The sequence below is a fragment of the Octopus sinensis genome, linkage group LG6, assembly GCF_006345805.1.
Source record: "Octopus sinensis linkage group LG6, ASM634580v1, whole genome shotgun sequence".
Classification (NCBI taxonomy): Eukaryota; Metazoa; Mollusca; class Cephalopoda; order Octopoda; family Octopodidae; genus Octopus; species Octopus sinensis.
In genome coordinates this window covers 82,393,466-82,413,082 of record NC_043002.1, presented here as the reverse complement: position 1 = coordinate 82,413,082, position 19,617 = coordinate 82,393,466, and the positions used below count along the sequence as shown (strand labels likewise).

Below are 19,617 nucleotides of genomic sequence, written 5' to 3'. Positions count from 1 at the left end.
ATTAGTCTTTAAAATTTATTTTATCATTAAAATTATATTATACAACCTTGTGTAATGTCCACATATGCACGGCCTTCAGCTCGTCCACCTTCAGATATTATGTAAAATGCTAAGCTACAAAATACTGGACAATAACGTTGTACTGTCTTAGGAAACATGATGAGTCAATGTTGTTTAGCCCCAGGTCAAACCTGACTGAGCAGATCTATTTAGGAAATTAGTGTTCACGAGTGTCAAGACTTTTAGAACAGACCAAACATAAACATCACTATAATTTAGTCACTAACAACAATACAGACACACACACACACATATACTGGGCTGACCCTGTGAGATCCTCTGTGCTGATCATCTTACAGCTGAATCAATACCAGCAAAAGAAAAGACATTTCAGGTGTGTAAGCAGGATCTGCAATTAGTGGGCCTTTAGTAAGTTAGTAAGCAGACAAATCCTACAGGGAAATGGCCCTGCTTGAGATATGGAAAAGGAATGTGCAGAAACTCCATAAGGTGTAGCCAGTGCAAGTTATGGATACATAAGATGTGCAGCAATATTAGAGGAACGTCAAAATGAAAAATAGTAGATGTACATGTGCAATAAATACAAGAAAGTAGATGCCGTCAAATGTGGAGTGGAGAGCGAGTGCTAACTTAGAAATAGTTGATAGAATGTAACAAGTTAGGGAGCAAAACACTTGCCTCAGTGGGGTTTTGTCTCTGAAGACCTTCTGCTGTTCAGTTCTGTTGAAAATTTCCTACCATTGTTATATTCTAACATTTTATCAGTGACTGGGAAATATATTTTCCTCACACTCCCTCTAACGTGGCTACCATCTACTCAATGGCTCCATGACATATTCACTAAATAACCACCATCATTAAAATTTAAACTATTAATGTGGGTCATTTTGTTAGAAAAAACAGCAAACAGATATATGTAGCAAGTGATAATTTTATGATAAAACAATAAACGGCTTTGGATGGGGACAATTAGCAAATGGAATATTTACTGTAATAAAAGAAATGAAAATTTGGTGCTTTTTCGTGGCAATACCAAATAAAATACACTTTAGATTTTATTCGCCTAATTAAAGAAGTTTACCGGAGTACAGAATTTATATCGATGTCATACTAGCAATATTTAAAACTTTCAGTCAAGTAGCCGGGTTCATTGGCTTTTATTAAAAAAATGTGTTATATCTTACCTCGTATCAAATAAATCCAGTTTAATGTGAATTAACGTTAATCAACCGAAGGAGTGGATTTAGCGGGAAATATAAGTTAAGGACACTTCAGAAAAGCGACACGGAAAATCAACGAAACGAACTAAATATCCAACCGTTGTAAACCTTATATTATTCCACAATTGTCTGTTGCTAAAACACAAGTGGTAAATTTTATGATTTTTATTGCTATAATTACTTTCTGAAAATGTGAATTGTAATAAAAAAAAATCCGAATGATGGCAAAATATATATCTCTTTACTACCCACAAGGAGCTAAACACACAGGGGACAAACTAGGACAGACAAACGGAGTAAGTCGATTATACTGACCTCAGTGCGTAACTGGTACATAATTTATCGACCCTGAAAGGATGAAAGGCAAAGTCCACCTCGGCGGAATTTGAACTCAGAAGGTAACGGCAGACGAAATACGGCTACGCATTTTACCCGGCGTGCTCACGTTTCTGCCAGCTCGCCGTCTTTATGATGGCAAAATATAGAAAACTAGTAACTGGCTGCTTCTTTTCATGTCTGTTGCTTCTTTTACGCTATCCTGTTACCGAACCTACGTCAGGTACGGAAAGAAACCAACACAACTTGTCAGACAGTGATGATGGAGGGAGGTGAGATGTAGACGCGTGTGTGTTTCTCCCATAAGTGTTCGAAAACCATTGTTAGTTTGTTTACATTCCTGCATCAAAAGACTCCAACACTATAACTACCAAATGAAAACTAAGTTCTGGTGTTGCATTGCTGAACGGAACCTACGAGCTGATACTTCGGCATGGTCGCAGTTTAATTAGAAGTGATACACTCGTGTTTGTCTGTACTTAAGAATGTGCGTGTTCATTTATCTATGTACGTACACGTCCAATCCATTCGTCTTTCCTCCTGCTTTCTCCTTCCCTCCCTCATATTCCTCATCAATACATGTCAACTTTGGTATAGTTTCCACAGCTGGATACCCTTCCTAGCGCTAACAACTTCGCAGTGTGCACTGGGTGCTTGTTTCTTACTACCAGCACTAGTGACGGGTTGCCAAGTAACTTGTAAGATATGAAAAAATAAGACAAAAAAAGCAGTTCCCTTCGCTAAGTGGGAGGAGAGAGTTTAAAAGGCCTGAAATGTGATTTTGCACGAAAGAAGAAATGTTTTGCTATAGAGAAGATACATAGTTAACATACTTTTACCTAAGAGTGGGTGGGAGTATCAGGAATAAAAATAAGATGTTGGTGACAAGATGCAAGGAAAAAACCCTCACAAAGTAAGAGATGATATGGGGAAGGTGTCAAGAGGTTAGGAATACAGTTATATGTGTGTGTGGGTGTCATCAGAAGTATGTCACACATCTACCTATTGAAACTAAAATTTATGTATATGTATGTTTGTGTATATATATATATATATATATATATATATATATATATATATATCATCATCATCATCGTTTAACGTCCGTTTTCCATGCTAGCATGGGTTGGACAGTTCGACATGGGTCTGGGAACCCAGAAGGCTGTACCAGGTCCAGGTGAGGCTGGCAATGGCCATGATCGGTTGGTGCTTTTTATACATGTTTGTGTGTGTGTGTGTGTATTGAAGTTATTGAGTTGATGTCCAGTCATAGAGTGACCAAATGTTTTGCATCTACAAAGGCTTTGTGTATGCAGAACCATTGATCAGTTAATAATCTGACATTAACTTGATTACTTTAATATATATATATATATGTGTACTAGCAGAGTTGCCCTTGTTATATGTAATTGAAGAATTAAACTTTTCTGTTATATTTTCTGTAATGAACTGGAATACCTATGTTTCAAATTTCATGAAAATTGCAGATGAGGGTTATTTCCTTCTTTACACCCCCTAAAGAAATTGTAATCATACCACATGTATCCCATACTACTGATTTTTATGCGCATATTCTAAAATTTCAGTCTTATAGAACCTGTTAAAAGGATTTTTCTCCTGATAAATGGAGGTCATGGAACTTTAAAATGTGAGAGTTGAGGCCCCTATTGAGGGTGGGTATCTTAATGTCAACCAGAGAAGTTGAATTGTTGAGAATCTTTTTAACTTGGATCCTATATCTATTGTTTGAATTTCTCTGAAATAGGAAATATATGCTCACTGGGTTTGTACGAGGGACGTTCAATAAGTAATGCCCCTGACCCACTTGCAATTGTTTGATCTAGCTGAAATTTTGCATGAGTAATTATTTCTATCTCTATAGATTAAATGGCAAATTACAGCTCTGAACTAATTGTGGTTTCTGATTTACAGGTGTTTGAACTGAGTCAAATGTGAAATGGAGCCTGTTGAGTGTCGAGCAGTGATCCGGTTTTTGTATTTGAAAGGACGCACACTTTTGATGAAATGAAAGTAACTTATGGTGATGATGCCCCGTCATATGACCTTGTAAAACGCTGGCATCGTGAATTCAAACATGGTCGGAACTCTGTGGAAACAGTTCCCAGATCTGGTCACCCCGCTTCTGCCATTGATGAGGCATCTGTCCGTCAAGTTGAGGCTGCCATTTTGGAAGAGCGACGTATAACTATTCGCCAAATAGCCCACGAGGTCAAGATTAGTACTGGGTCTGTGGAAACTATCATTCATGACCATTTTCATATGCAAAAGGTGTCTGCCAGGTGGACTCCCAGGTTGCTCACACCTTTACAGAAGCAAGAACGCGTCGAGTGCTCGAGGATGAATTTGGAGATGTGCCAAGAAGATGAGTCAAAATTTTTCAAAAGACTGATTACACAGGATGAAACCTGGGTCCATCACTATGATCCAGAGACCAAAGCCCAGTCAATGCAGTGGAAGTACCGTGACTCACCTCCAAAGAAGGCAAGGGTGCAGCCCTCCGCTGGCAAGGTCATGCTCACAGTCTTCTGGGACCAGGACGGAGTAGTGATAACAGATTTCCTGGCAAAGGGTACCACAATTACAGGAGCCTATTATGCTTCACTTTTGAGGAAATTAAGAGAAGCTATCAAAATCAAGAGGCGGGGCAAGATCAGCAAAGGCATCCTCCTCCTGCAGGACAATGCTCCGGTCCACAACTCGCGTGTCACCAGATCAGAAGCACAAGCATACGGCTATGAACTCCTCCCCCATCCCCCCTACTCTCCTGACCTTGCACCCTCTGATTTTCACCTCTTCCCAGCCATGAAGTTTGTTTTTGAAAGGAAAGCGTTTCCCAGATAATGCAGCCTTGATTTCTGAAGTCACGTCGTGATTGGAGGACCAAGCTAGGGTCTTCTACAAAAACGGTCTCCAGAGCTGCATCAAACGATGGGAGAAATGCGTAACTCTGTGTGGTTCCTATGTAGCAAAAGACTAATAACTGTGCCAAGTTTCGTTGCTCTACTGCTATGGGAAGTGGGTCAGGAGCATTACTTATCGAACACCCCTCATAAAAGAGAGCAAAGCTACAGGAAACCAAAAGACATATGATAACAATAAGCAGTCAGCTACAGTACCCTAGTTGTTACCACTCCCAATGAAGTATTCCTCACCATCCAGATGACATGCATTTTACTTAGAAGGGGATGAGAACAGAATTCAGGAATCTGGGGCACACAGACTCAAGATTCAGTAAATGTTGGGCAATCCTTTTAGATAAATATTTCACAAGAAATAGTTGGTAGAATGTAACAAGTTAGGGAGCAAAAGTTTCTTTGTGGTTTATCATTTAATGCTGAGAACCCAAAGTTTGTATATCTTTTTAAGCCGTCCAAGAATCACTGTACATAACTGAGCCAGGTTTGATGTATTTTTGAATTAGTGGAAGCAATGTAGCTTTGTCACGCTTCTGACCAGTCACAGGAACAACAAAGCGACGTTTGCTAATCCGCTCAATTCCAGCGAATATACAATCTATAAATGGAATTAATTGATTATATCTATAAGAGCAATCAAGACGATTGGAACGGGAAAAAAATGTAAACTATTAACGTGGATCATTTTGAGAGAAAAGAAACAGCAGAGATATGACGCAAGTGATAATTTTATGATAAAACAATAAACGGCTTTGGATGGGGACAATTAGCAAATGGAATATTTACTGTAATAAAAGAAATGAAAATTTGGTGCTTTTTCATGGCAATACCAAATAAAATACACTTTAGATTTTATTCGCCTAATTAAAGAAGTTTACCGGAGTACAGAATTTATATCGATGTCACACTAGCAATATTGAAAACTTTCAGTCAAGTAGCCAGGTCCATTGGCTTTTATTAAAGAACGGGGCGATCCTTCGGTATAGGTACCCTAAGTGGCTGTGTTTGCATTTCTGAAGATAACAGAAACCCTTTTCTTCCACCCCTAACCCCCTATATATATTTTAAAAAAAACACTTTCTTGAAATGTATCCGATACTTCCGGGTCGTATACCGAAGTTACGCCTAATTAAAATCGATCTTAGACTAGTAATATTGAAAACTTTCACTATTGTCTGGAATTTCTAATTAGCTAGGTTCATTGGCTTTTACTAAAATAAAATATGTAGTATATCTTACCTGTTAGGATAAATAAATCAGTGTTTAATACGAAATATCTTTAAATACATGAAAAAGAGATTTAGCGGGAAATGTCATTTGAAGACTCTACGAAAAACCGACACTGTAAGTCAACGAAATTACCCTCAGATGTGTATTTCGTATTATTACTCTTTTGGTCAGTTTTTAATGTGTCGGTGATTACATTTTAGAAATGCGAATTTTAAGAAAAAGATGCAAAACTGCTTATTTCAATTCAATTGCTACTTATACAGGGCCGGATTAAGGTCCACCGTTGCACGTAGAAAATTTTGCCCCTCATCCCATAAAGATTATGTAATTCAAAATGTAAACAATAACAAGCCATAAAATAAATTTTTATTTTTCAAAACGAAACGAAACAGTAAGATGGAAAATAATGTTTTTTTGCATACTTCCACTTTACTTTTTTACTTGGTTCAGTCATTTGACTGTGGCCATGCTGGAGCACCGCCTTTCGTCGAGCAAATCGACCCCAGGATTTATTCATTGTAAGCCTAGTACTTATTCTATCGGGCTCTTTTGCCGAACCGCCAGGTTACGGGGACGTATACACACCAGCATCGGTTGTCAAGCGATGTTGCGGGGACAAACACAGACACACAAACATACATACATACACACACACATATATACATATATACGACGGACTTTTTTCAGTTTCCATCTACCAAATCCCCTTACAAGGTTTTGGTCGGCCGAGGCTATAGTAAAAGACAGTTGCCGAAGGTGCCACGCAGTGGGACTGAACCCGGAACCATGTGGTTGTTAAGCAAGCTACTAACCACACGGCCACTCCTGCGGTTTTGACAAAATTTTGTATTTTATAAGTTATCTTGTGTTAAAGTTGTCATATTTGGGTAATTTTAACCAATCAACGACATGTATTCAACTGTAGCAAGTTACTGCTGTTGTTTGCGGACAACAATATGGGTCCATTGACAAAACGATGAATCTTCGACAAAGAAAAATTTAAACTGAAAATCTCTGCTAACAAAACCTTTTTTAATAACCAGAAATGTTTTTATAGCAACATATATGATAATGTATCTCTCTCTCTCTCTCTCTCTCTCTCTCTCTCTATATATATATATATATATATATATATATTATATATATATATATATATATTATATATATTACGGAGATGTACTTGCATAGCAAGTGACCTGACCTGAGATCGTGTGCTGGAACGCAACAATTGCAGCGTGGAAGGTGTTTATAAGCCATTTAAGAACACACAAAAACCGTTAGATTCACTTCAACATTTAAATTTAATTTGTGAAAATATTTTCGTCACTTTGAGACCGCGAACTGTTCACTGATAAAACTCCATGCTGCATCTGAGAAAGTAACAGTTAGTTCATGATATATATGTACATATGTATGTGTGCATGTATGCATTTATGTATGTATGTGCATATGTATGTATGTGTGTATATGTATATGTATGTATATATATATATAATATATATATATATTATTATATAATATATATAATATATATATTATATATATATATAACGGGAAGCTTTATGAAAATAAACAAATGACGAAGGCAGGTGGAAACAAACGAACAATTGTATTAGTATGGCGCTCAGGAAATATAAATAAAACAAGTCTTTAACGTTTCGAGCCTACGCTCTTCAACAGAAAGATACACAGAGAGAGAAAAACAGAAAGAAGGAGAGAAAAAAGATGCGTGCAGTAGCTAACGAATCAACATGGCGATCTGATTTCGGCCAGAGGTCAAAGATCAAACATGAGACGCGAGAGCGAAATAAGGGGAGATAATAGGGTTGATAAACGGGTTGAGGACCAGCTAAAAGTGCGTGGGAGGGGTCTGGATGTGTGTATGTATAGGGTTGGTGTATATATAGTATGTATAAGGCTGTGTGTGTGTGTGTGTGTGTGTGTGTATGAGAGAGTATTAGTGCGTAGGATTGGTCTGGACGTGCGTATGTATGGGGTTGGTGTATGTATTAGTATGTATTAGTACGTATTGGTATGTATAGGTGTGTGTGTGTGTGAGAGAGTATAAGTGCGTATGCGGGGTCTGGACGTGTGTATGTATAGGGTTGGTGTAAGTTAGTATGTACTAGTATGTATTAGTACGTATTAGTATGTATTAGTTGTGTGTGTATTAGTATGGCACATCATGGTGATGTGATGTGTAAGTCATGTTGTTTAGTGAGGAGAAGAGGGGGAGGGGGAGAAGGGGAGGGGAAGAAGAGGGGGAGGAGAAGGGGGAAAGAGGAGAGGATGGGGGAGAAGGAAGGGGAGAGAGGGAGCAGAGGGAAGGGGAAGAGGGAGGGAGAAAGAGGGAAGAAGGAAGGGGAGTAGGGGTGAAAGGATGAAGGACTGAAGAAGTAGGGGTCGGGGGGAGAAAGGATAGGTGAGGAGGGGGAGGGGGGAGAGTTGAGACCAAATGGCGTATAAGAGCGAAGAGAGAAGATTAATTCCTGTTCACGGCGCAAACGGGAATCCGGATGGCCTCTGTGTAAGGACAAACCGAACACAGATAGGTGTTGCAAGGAGTGACCGGTGGAGCGGAAATGGCGTGAGACCGTGGTGTCGTTCGCAAGGTGGATGTCACGAAGGTGTTCCGCGAACCGGTCAGCCAAGCGGCGTCCCGTTTGTCCGATGTACAAGGATTGCAGAGAGAGCAAGAGATGCAATAGATAATATTGCTGGAGGTGCAGGTGAAGGAGTGGATGATGGGATAGGTCGATGGTGGGTGCTAGTGAGGCGGGTGGTGTTGGAGAGGTAAGGGCAAGTGCGGCAACGTGGGCGGGAGCAGGGGAACGAGCCGGGTTGGAGGTAGGGTCAGGGAAGGAGCTATGGACCAAAAGGTCTCGAAGGTTGTGGGCTCGTTTGAAAGAGGGGAGGGGTCGGTTAGGGAAGAGGTGTGAAGTGACGGGTCGGACTGGAGATGACGGAAAGCTCGAAGAATGGTGCGTTGGAGACGTAGGGTCGTGGGGTGGTAAGTGAGGGGAAAAGGAGGCGGGAGAGACTACAGGGCGGGTTCGGGGAGAGAGAGCAGATACACGGTCCACGGACCGTGCTCTGGCAAGGGCGGTGTTGATAGTGGTGAGGGGGTATCCACGTAGGGTGAAGTGGTGAGCCATACGTTGAGACTGAGTCTCAAGTCATGGTCGTCACTACAGAGCCTACGTAGACGGAGGAATTGGGAATAGGGGATGGAAAGCTTGGTGTGTTCTGGGTGGGAGGAAGAGAAGTTGAGGTATGAGTGTGAGTCTGTGTGTTTGTAGTGAATGGAGGTGGTAAGAGTGGAGTGAAGAATGCTAACCGAAATGTCGAGGAAGGAGACAGAGGTGTTGGAGATAGTGGAAGTGAAGTGGAGGGCTGGATGGAAAGATTGGACGAAAGAGAGGAAGGAATCTAGATGTTCGCGGGAGAGTGAGGTGGCACCGATAATGTCGTCAATATAACGACCATATAGTTCAGGAGTGGGACCAGTGAATTAGAGAATATTTGGGCCTCAACATAGCCAACGAACAGGTTCGCATAGTTGGGGCCCATTCGCGTTCCCATGGCCACTCCCGAGACTGATGGTAGAACTCGCCCGCGAACGAGAAGCAGTTCAGAGTAAGGACAAGTTCGGCCAGACGAATGAGTGTGGAGGTGTCAGGTACAGGGTTAGAGCGGAGGTCAAGAAAGTGTCGAAGGGCCTGCAGTCCTTCGTGGTGAGGGATAACAGTATAGAGGCTTTGGATGTCCATAGTAAAAAGGATTTGAGGAGCCGGGAGGAAGGAGAAAGAGTTGAAAAGCCGGAGAGCATGGTTGGTATCGTGGATGTGGGAGGGAAGAGATGCCACTAGGGGGGCAAGGACACGGTCGAGGTATTTAGAGATGAGCTCCGTGGGGCAGTTACAGGCGGAGACGATGGGCGGCCAGGGTGTTGGGTTTGTGGATTTTGGGGAGGAAGTAAATGGTGGGGGTACGTGAGGTTCGCACAATTAGGTTGGATGCGGTGCGGGGGAGACGGGAGGACGAGATGAGGTCTTGGACAGTAGAGGATACCGTCTGTTGGTAGCTACGTGTGGGGTTAGAGGGCAGAGGGGAATAGAAGGAGGTGTCATTGAGTTGGCGGAAAGCCTCGGCCCTATAGAGGTCCGCGCGCCACACCACTACAGCTCCACCCTTGTCAGCCGGTTTGATGATAATGTCAGCGCGCCGTTGGAGGGAACGAAGAGCCAAGAGCTCAGCCGGGGAGATGTAGAGGCGGCGTTGGCGCCTGGAGAAGTTGAACCGCTCCAATGCACGCTGACAAGCGCCCGCGAAAAGATCCACTGCTAGGATCTGGCCAGGGGCAGGCGTCCACGGTCGGCGGCCCAGGCCAGTGAAGCAGTCATCCTCTTCGTTGGGTGTGGGTGGCGAGTCGTGGTAATGCGCACCCAACCGGACACGGCGCACAAAGCTGTGGACATCAACTCGCGTCTGGAATTCCTTACAGGATGGAGTGAGGGGGATGAAACGCAGACCCCTACCAAGGACGGAGCGTTCAGCGCAGAGAGGGGAAGATCGGGGGGAATGGTAACAACAGACGGAAGTGGAGAAGGGGTGGGTGGAATAGAAGTAGGAGGGGTGGTAGGTCTCGTGGAGGTCTGAGGGGAGGGATTGGGGAGGTGTGTGGGGAGTGGTTGGGCGGGGCAGTAGGGTTAGGTGTAGGTGGATGGAGCCTAACGGGAGGGGAGAAGGGGTTGTAGGGAGGGGCAGTGGGGTTAGGTGTGGGTGGACGGAGCCTATCGGGAGGGGAGAAGGGTGGGGGTGGAGGAGTTGGGGTAGTGGCGTCGGGTAGGGTGGAATGGAAGAGTGATTGGAGTTTACGAAGTTTGGTATCAGAAAGAAATTGATGGAAGAGTTGATTCAAATGGATAATGAAGCGTAGCGTGTTTGGAGCATAGAGAGGCGGCAGAGAGGAGAAGAAGGTGGAGAAAGCAGGAGGAAGAAGGCGGTTGATGGTATGTAGTTTGGAGAGATTGGAGCGAATGGTGGCCCGCATATATATAGTTCTGGTAGTGACTCAGCTATTAGAGCAAGGTATATGCTGATGACCTTGCTCTAATTGCTGAGTCACTATCAGAACTAGAGGCAAAGTTTCAAATGTGGAGACAAGGATTAGAATCGAAGGGCTTTAAAATCAACCTAGCTAAAACCAAGGTCCTAATGTGTAGGAAGGCAGGTAAATCAAACGCCTTCAGGTAGATGGCCCTGCTCGATCTGTAGAAAAGGCGTAGGCAGAAGCTCTATAAGATGCACCAAGTGTAAGCTATGGACACATAAGAGGTGCAGCAATGTCAAAAGAAGGCTAACTAGGAAGGTAGTTTTTGTATGTGGCAGATACTCAGGAGCAATAAACACTGAAAATGCTCAGAGACCAACTTCTGCCGCATTCCAGGGAGAAAAACTAGAAATTGTTGATAGCTTCTGTTACCTAGGTGACCAAGTCAGTCGCGGGGGTGGGTGTGCTGAAAGTGTAACTGCTAGAGTAAGAATAGCCTGGGCAAAGTTCAGAGAGCTATTACCTCCGCTGGTGACAAAAGGCCTCTCAATCAGAATAAAAGGCAGACTGTATGACGCATATGTACGAAAAGTCATGCTACATAGCAGTGAAACTTGGGCCGTGACTGCTGAGGACATGAGTAAGCTCATAAGAAATGAATCCAGTATGCTCCGATGGATGTGTAATGTCAGTGTTCATACTCGACAGAGTGTAAGTACCTTGAGAGAAAAGTTGGACTTAAGAAGCATCAGATGTGGTGTGCAAGAGAGATGTTTGTGCTGGTATGGTCATGTAGCGAGAATGGATGAAGATAGTTGTGTGAAAAAGTGCCACACCCTAGCGGTTGAGGGAACCTGTGGAAGAGGTAGACCCAGGAAAACCTGGGATGAGGTGGTGAAGCATGACCTTCGAACATTAGGTCTCACCGAGGAAATGACCAGAGACTGAGACCTTTGGAAGTATGCTGTGCGTGGGAAGACCCAGCAGGACAAGTGAGACCATAGCCCGTGGCCTCTACCTGGGATGTAGCCAGCCCACTTGTGCATACCTTTCCTTCTTGTGACACAAACCCTACTTGTGTAGACCTGTTGCGGCAAGTGAAAATGAAAATGAAAATCTAAATCAATCAACATCAATGGAAATTGTAGCTGTGATACCAGTGCCGATGGCATGTAAGAGAACCATCTGAACGTGGCTGTTGCCAGTGCCGCCCCGACTGGCCTCCGTGCCAGTGGCACGTAAAATGCACAATCCGATTGTGGCACGTAAAAAGCACCATCCGATTGTGGCCGTTTGCCAGCCTCGTCTGGCACCTGTGCAGGTGGCACGTAAAAAGCACCCACTACACTCGCGGAGTGGTTGGCGTTAGGAAGGGCATCCAGCTGCAGAAACACTGCCAGATCAGATTGGAGCCTGGCACAGCCTCCTGGCTTCCCAGACCCCAGTTGAACCGTTCAACCCATGCTAGCATGGAAAACGGACGTTAAACGATGATGATAATGATGATGATATATATATATATATATTTGTAAAAAAGAAGTTTGAAAACGCCACTATATTAGATAAATTTTAATTTTCTTATGAATTTTACATGTTTCGGTTCTTGAAAAAACGAACCTTATCAAAAATATTATAGAAAGAAAAGTGCAATAGAAAAGTTCATAATTGTTTCTTACTGGTCTCAATAGAATCCATGTGGTGGTGTTTTGTCGGTAGTTGGTATAATCGCTATATTATAGTTGAGTGTAGTAAAGAAGTTCATTATTGTTTCTTGCTGGTATCAAAAGGAACCATGTGCTTATTTTTTTTTTCCTTGTGTTCCAATGGAATGGTAGCAGCAGTAGTGATTGTTGGTCGTAGTAGTAGTAACCGTGGTGGTGGTTGGGGTTGCAGCAGCTTATTGGTTGTGGTAGCTAAGTTGTGGCTGTCCTAGCAGCAGCAGTATGTTTAGTGGCTTAAATGGCAGTAGTAGCAGTTACTGTTGGTCGTAGTTTTGGCAACCGTGGTGGTGGTTGGGGTTGTAGCAGTTAAGCTGTGGCCGTAGCAGCAGCAGTAGTAGAGGACTGTTGCTCATAGCAGCAATAGTAGTGACCACGGTGGTTGTAGTAGTAGTGATAGTGGAAGCAGTCGTAGTGATCGTGGTGGTTGTGGTAGAATTTCATTTTTCCTTTTCGGAAGACCAATGTTTTGTTTTAATATTCCTGGCCCAGGGTGTTCAAACTTGGTCTAAATTTTTTGATGAAATAAAGTTCTTTATTTTGGCGTTGGGTGAAGGTTACGCTGTCACTGAATTTGTAAAGTGGGCAAGTTGTAAATTTCGGATTTTCATTTGAAGCACATCTATCTATGTGTCCGCTGACTGGTATTTTCCGGTATTCAGGGTTTCTAATTTGGGATTTATGCACCGCCATCCTTTTACGTAAGCTATTTTTTGTATGGCCTATATACTGCCTATTGCAACCTGCGCATGTTAAGATGTAAATTAAGTTTTCTGATGCACAGGTGAAGTTTGTTCTAATGGTGAACTGATGGCCTTGCTTTAGTATAAATTCTGAACCTTCTACCAAGATGACACAGATTCCGCAGTTGGGCTTTCCACATTTTCTAACTGCTGGTTTTGTGGTTGATGTTGAGTGCAGTTTAGCTTGGGTTAAAATCCTTTTCAAGGATTTTGGTTGCCGTTTACTTTTAATGATGGTGTGTGTTTCGAGGATCCGGTTCATCTTTGGGTCTCCCTTTAGTAGGGCTGTGCTTTGTAGTATGGTGCTGAAGGCCGCATTGTTAAGTGGGTTGTGTGTAGAGATATAGGGAAGGGTTTTTAATTTTTCTTTCTTTTTTGGTTTTGTTTGTCTCAGGTCTTCTATACTTAATTTAAGTGCCCGTTGGATTGCACTGTCTATTAGGGGCTGTGGATAATTTCTATTTGTGAGTGTAGTTCTAAGTTCCTGGAGACGTGTGTGTTGGGTGTTTGTGTCTGATATTATGGTGCAAATCCTTCTAGCTAAACAAAAAGGGACATTTATTCTAGTGTGTCTTGGGTGGCATGAATCAAAGGGTAGGTACTGCTTGGAGTTTGTCGATTTATAATAGATATCTGTCTCTATTTTGTTGCCGGCTTTCTTAATGAGGATGTCTAAAAATGGCAATTCTTCTTCGTTATGATCCATCGTGAACTGAATATTATCATTTATTCCATTTAATAGTATTTTAAATTCCTCAAGTTTCTCTATACTTTTATCCCAGAGGATAAAGCAGTCGTCGAGGTAGCTTTTCCAGTTGTTCTGGATATAGGTGGAGAAGGTGTTTCCATATTTCTCGAGTGTTTTCTGGTAGAGTATTTTCTCGAGGTATCCCATCACTAGGTTGGCAAAAAAAGGCGCAGTACGCGTGCCCATCGCTGTTCCCGATCTTTGTCTGTAGAAATTATTGTCAAAAATAAAGTAATTGTTTTCTAAAATAAATGTAAGTCCTTCTATTATAAGTTCTTTATTTATGCGAGTTGGGAGTTCAAAGGAGTAGTTATTTAGCCAGAAAGTGATCGCTTCTATTCCTAGGGTGTGAGGGATGTTTGAATAAAGGTTAATTACGTCGAAGGATACTAGAAGGGTTTTCTCATTGACTGTTTTGGGGAGGTGGTTAAGCATGTCTATATCATCTCTTACGTAGCTTTTGATGTGCTTTAGGAAAGGTTTAAGAAGTGTGTCTAAGAAATTGCTGAGGCGGTGAGTTTCACATGCTGGGCCTGCTATTATCGGTCTAAATTTAAGATCATTTGGTGAAGGGATTTTGATGAGTATATCGGTAGATGTTTTGCATGTTTCACTAATTATTTGGCTTTTGTGGACTTTAGGGATACCGTAGAACAAACTTGATTTGCACTTAAAGTTAGTGATGTATTCGTACTCCTTGTCCGTGAGTCCTTCTCGGTATGTGTTGATTAATGTCCTGAGGTTATACATTATTTTTGGCTGATTATACTGTTGGGCCCTTTCATAATACGTTTCATCTTTTAATAGGGATAGCACTAAATTTTTATAATCGTTTGTAGTCATTAATACTACCGCGTTGCCCTTATCTGCCTCCTTAATTGTTATTGTTTTGTCTTCTCTTAGTTTGATGAGGTCATTCCATTCTCTTTTGTTAAAGTTTTGGCTATGTTTTTGTTTCTTGGTGAATTGAAAAGGGAAATTAGTTATGTAGTCACAATAGCAGTCTAAGGCTTTATTCTTTCCCTTGGTAGGGGTGTAATTGCTGTTGTTTCTAGCTATTGATTCATCTATTTGTTTGCCATGAAATTCCTCAGCAAGTCTTAGTTTCCTACAAAATTCAGAAATATCATCTTTCATTTCATAGTAATTAGAACGTTGTGGGGTTGGTGTAAATTTAAGTCCTTTGGAAAGTATGCTTATTTCGTTAGGTGTAAGTTCTTTATTTGAGAGATTGATTATTTTAATTACCTGTGGTTTCTTTTGTTTGTCCGTTGCCATCGTGTATCCCTGTTCCTGTGTGTTAGGTCTAAAAAATGGTTGGTGTAGTTATGTTCAAAAATACTGTTTATCTGTCTCCTGTTGTTATCATTTTCAGAGTGAGTTTGTGGTGCTCTGTTTTGTAGTGTGTTTTTGTACCTCGTGTTCCGTCTTAGTTTATCAGGTATATTGTGTTGGTAGTTGTTTCTTCTGTAGTGTATTTGTTGTTTGTTAGGTTTGTATAGTTGGTTCCTAGGGTAGATGTTTGGTGGTGGAGTCTTAGTTTGGTTATGTGGATTGTTTTTCATAGAATTGTATGTTGTAGCCCTTTGGTTCTCTAAATGGTGTGGTGGGCCCCTGTAAGTGTTTTGGGGTTGGTGTAGGTAGTGTGGGGTACATTTTAAATGTATTTTTCTGGTGTAGAGTGTGTTTAGATTTCTTGGTGGTTGTTCCGTTCTGTTAGTATTTGATTTTGTTTTACTTAATTTTATGAAGGGGTTGTTGGATATGAGTTCATTTTTGAAGTTGGTTTCATAATCCAAGAACCAGTTGGCGCTCTTTTCCCATCGTTGGAGGGACTTTAGTCCTTCTTTTTCACATTCTTCTTTCCATAGTGTAAGTAATGTTTCAGTATTGATGTTGTCTGTTAGTTTGATGACTTCTTCGTTGTTTTCTACATCTATGGTTTTTACTTTTTCTTCATTCGTCTTAGCTCTCAGTTTAAGTACTTCTATTTCCATCCATGTATGTATATATATATATCGTGGCCGTTTGCCAGCCTCATCTGGCACCTGTGTCGGTGGCACATAAAAACACCATCCGAGCGTGGCCGTTTGCCAGCCTCGCCTGGCACCTGTGTCGGTGGCACATAAAATCACCCACTACACTCTCGGAGTGGTTGGCGTTAGGAAGGGCATCCAGCTGTAGAAACACTGCCAGATCTGACTGGACTGGTGCAGCTTTCGGGCTCCCCAGACCCCAGTTGAACCGTCCAACCCATGCCAGCATGGAAAGCGGACGTTAAATGATGATGATGATATATATATATATATATACACATTCCTGTCACAACCTAGGACCTTGAAGACTGCTTAAATGCAAGAAAGTATACTAGTCCCTTAATATTTGATATTCAATATTTCATCTATTCAATAAGACAATCAATACTTCATTTCATTTTACTATATATACTATTTATATTATATATTCTATATTCTACATTAATATTATAAAGAATATAAATAAAACATAAAAAAGAGAGTTGGAATTTCTTTGAATACACACATACACACACACATATATATATATATATACATACATACATGTTGTGGTGTATACAATAAAGCACTGTATACAATAATTTCATTATTATTATTATTATACACACACACACATTAATAATAGGCAGAAGTTACAGAGTGATAATGGCCAAATTCGTGTTTGATAAGTTCCAGTACACGAAACTCTCAGCTTTTGACTTAATTTCTAATTTCTGCAGATGATATATACACATACATACAAATATGTGTAAAACAAATCTCATCACACAATCGAACCAATAAAAGAGCCTCTGCCTGGTCGCTCGACATGCTAAAAATAACAGCCAAAGTATCCCTCTACTTAAATCACACGCCCATTGTACGTAACGTCCTAGATTATCCCTAAAAAGACAGTTTGCTGAAGGCTGGAATGTCTTTGATGATAGGTTTGTTGTATCAGGGTTGATTTGAGGCTAAATAACAATAAAATTATTACTGAGACTGACCAACGATGGAGCCTGTATGTGGTTGTATGATCTGCTAGAAAAAGTAGCCAAACTTCTTTATATTCTGAATAGAAAAACCTCTGATACATTCAACCAGTATCCAAAGTTTCAAACTGTTTAGCTAAGAAAAATTAATTAAAAAATCCATGACTGGGATTGACAAGATCCGTGAAACTACTCTCGTACAACACTGGATATTAGCCATAATATGTACTAAGTTCCCATAACATTTTCTATTTATTTCATACGAAAATCTGAATAAAATTACGTTAGTTAAGGGAATCTCAATATTTGGAATATGGATACTCTTTTACTTGTTTCAGTCATTTGACTGCAGCCATGCTGGAGCACCACCTTTAGTCGAGCAAATCGACCCCGGGACTTATTCTTTGTAAGCCCAGTACTTATTCTATCAGTCTCTTTTGCCGAACTGCTAAGTGACAGGGACGTAAACACACCAGCATTGGTTGTCAAGCAATGCTAGGGGGACAAACACAGACACACAAACATATACACACACACATACATATATATATACATATATATATGACAGGCTTCTTTCAGTTTCCGTCTACCAAATCCACTCACAAGACATTGGTCGGCCCAAGGCTATAGCAGAAGACACTTGCCCAAGATGCCACACAGTGGGACTGAACCCAGAACCATGTGGTTGGTAAGCAAGCTACTTACCACACAACCACTCCTGCGCCTACTTGCGATCTTTTATTCTTTCAACTTTTCTTTAACTTCAGCTACTTCATCATTCAGTGAAGAATATTGTTTTAACCACAAGATAGCTCTGATTGTAATGGATCTGTGAGAAAAGGCGCTCCAGCCATGACTATTTTGTCTTATTCTTTTCTAGAAGTAATGAATTCCCAAGTGAACATTATAAAATAATATAAACTTGCATTATTTTTTTTTTCTTGAAAACGGTAATTTCATTTCTTTTCTTTTCGTCAGGAAGATTCAGTTACTCTTTCTAGCACTCAGGTAAAGTCTCTCTTGTTGCCTTGACTTGTTCCCTTTGTCACCTTTTGTTTAGTCCCGAGTTGGATCTGATTGGACAGATATGATCAAAGACGTCCCAACTGTGACCGTTCCGTCTTTCTTCCCAGACATAATGGAGGCTATGTATATATCACAGGATAGAGGTTTTTCTATTCTGTATATAAAAAAGTTTGGCTACTTCTTGATTTTTGAACTTCTTCTCTTGCAGGAAACCATCAAGGTGCTTGAAAAAGTGGAAGCTGGTAGGAGAAAGGCCTGGGGAATAAGCTGGGTGGGGAAGAACTTCATAGCCAAGTTCCCTCAACTTCTGGATCGTCATTAGTGAAATGTGGTCAAGCAATGTCATTAAGAATGGTTGGCCCTCTTCTGTTGACCAGTCTGGAATGGACAAGTAACAGTTTTGCATTCATTTTGGCAATTTCATAGCAATATGTTTCTGTAGTAATGGTTTTTCTAGGTTTTAAGAAGTTATAGTGGATGAGTCCATCTGCACACCACAAAATAGTCACCTTAACCTTCTTTTTGAAGAGTTTGGGTTTAGGGAAGATGTTTGGTGCCTCAATTTGGTCCAACCACTGCGAAGAACGTTTTTTATTATTGTCCACTTTTCATCACAAGTTACAATATGGTCAAGAAATGGATCAGTCTGGTTACAGAGAAAAAGCGGCAAGCAAATTTCATATTTGCACAATTACTAATTTTCATTCAAATCGTGTTTTACCCATTTGTCAAGCTTTCTTGATTTTCTGAGAGCACGCAAGTGGTTGCAGGCAGTTTTCTGGCTAACTTTAAGTTCTTCTGCCAGTTTCCGAGTAGTTTTACATGGATCTTTCTCAATGACAGTCTTTAATTGACCATCATCGATGACAGACGGGCGTCCACTACGCTCACGATCTTCAAGGCTGAGATCACCACTACGAAATCGTTTAAACCATTTTCGAGCTGACCACTCACTGGTCATTTCCTCACCAAATGTTTCATTGATATCGCGAGCACTTTCAGCTGCTTTACGTCCTTTTTTGAAGTTGAATAGCAAAATTGCTCGAATATCACGCTTTGATAGTTCCATTTCAGATTATTATAACTACAGTGAAAAAATATCAATGTTAATTATATTGATGCATTTGGGCAAGTCTATGTCTGTATTGTCAGACAATTGGAAAACAAATGTTTAAAAAGATTCAAAACTCTGCAAAAATCCAGTACAGATTTTTCATGGTTTAAAATGTTGCTTACTTTTTACTGAACCTGAGGTTTCTGTTTCTTTGTTCATTCAAATACTTCCACAGTTATATTTACAGCAACTCCTATTTTTGTCAATATCTGAAGATGATATACACACATTCGGTGTTCAAAGAGAATGTGAAATACTTTTGTAAATATTCCAGGAAAATAAATGTTGCTATTAATTCAGAAGAAATATTTCAGTTATTCACCATTCATCTATTATATAAACTGGGTTATGTCTATTGTAACATCTTCCATTAGTCTTCAAAAGACAATCAATATTCATGATATATTTGACGTAATAATTCTTTTTTACCACTAACATCTCATATTCTGAAATGACACAGAAACA

The 19,617-nt window shown here is 40.8% G+C and overlaps 1 protein-coding gene across 6 annotated transcripts in view; it reads right to left on the bottom strand.

Moving 5' to 3' along the window:
- Positions 1-19,617, bottom strand: part of LOC115213522 (zinc finger protein 239-like) — a 53,026-nt gene that overhangs the window by 32,006 nt on the left and 1,403 nt on the right. Inside the window, exon 1 of one of the 6 annotated variants that reach the window (XM_036504087.1) lies at positions 12,473-12,900. The exons of 1 other annotated variant lie outside the window; for it this stretch is intronic. The gene's annotated coding sequence lies outside the window, so the exon portion shown is untranslated. Of the gene's footprint in view, positions 1-46; positions 104-1,205; positions 1,281-1,349; positions 1,370-1,556; positions 1,583-12,472; positions 12,901-19,617 lie in introns of those variants that run through there. 4 more of the 6 variants (XM_029782537.2, XM_036504090.1, XM_029782536.2 and 1 more) reach the window with 4 other exon arrangements.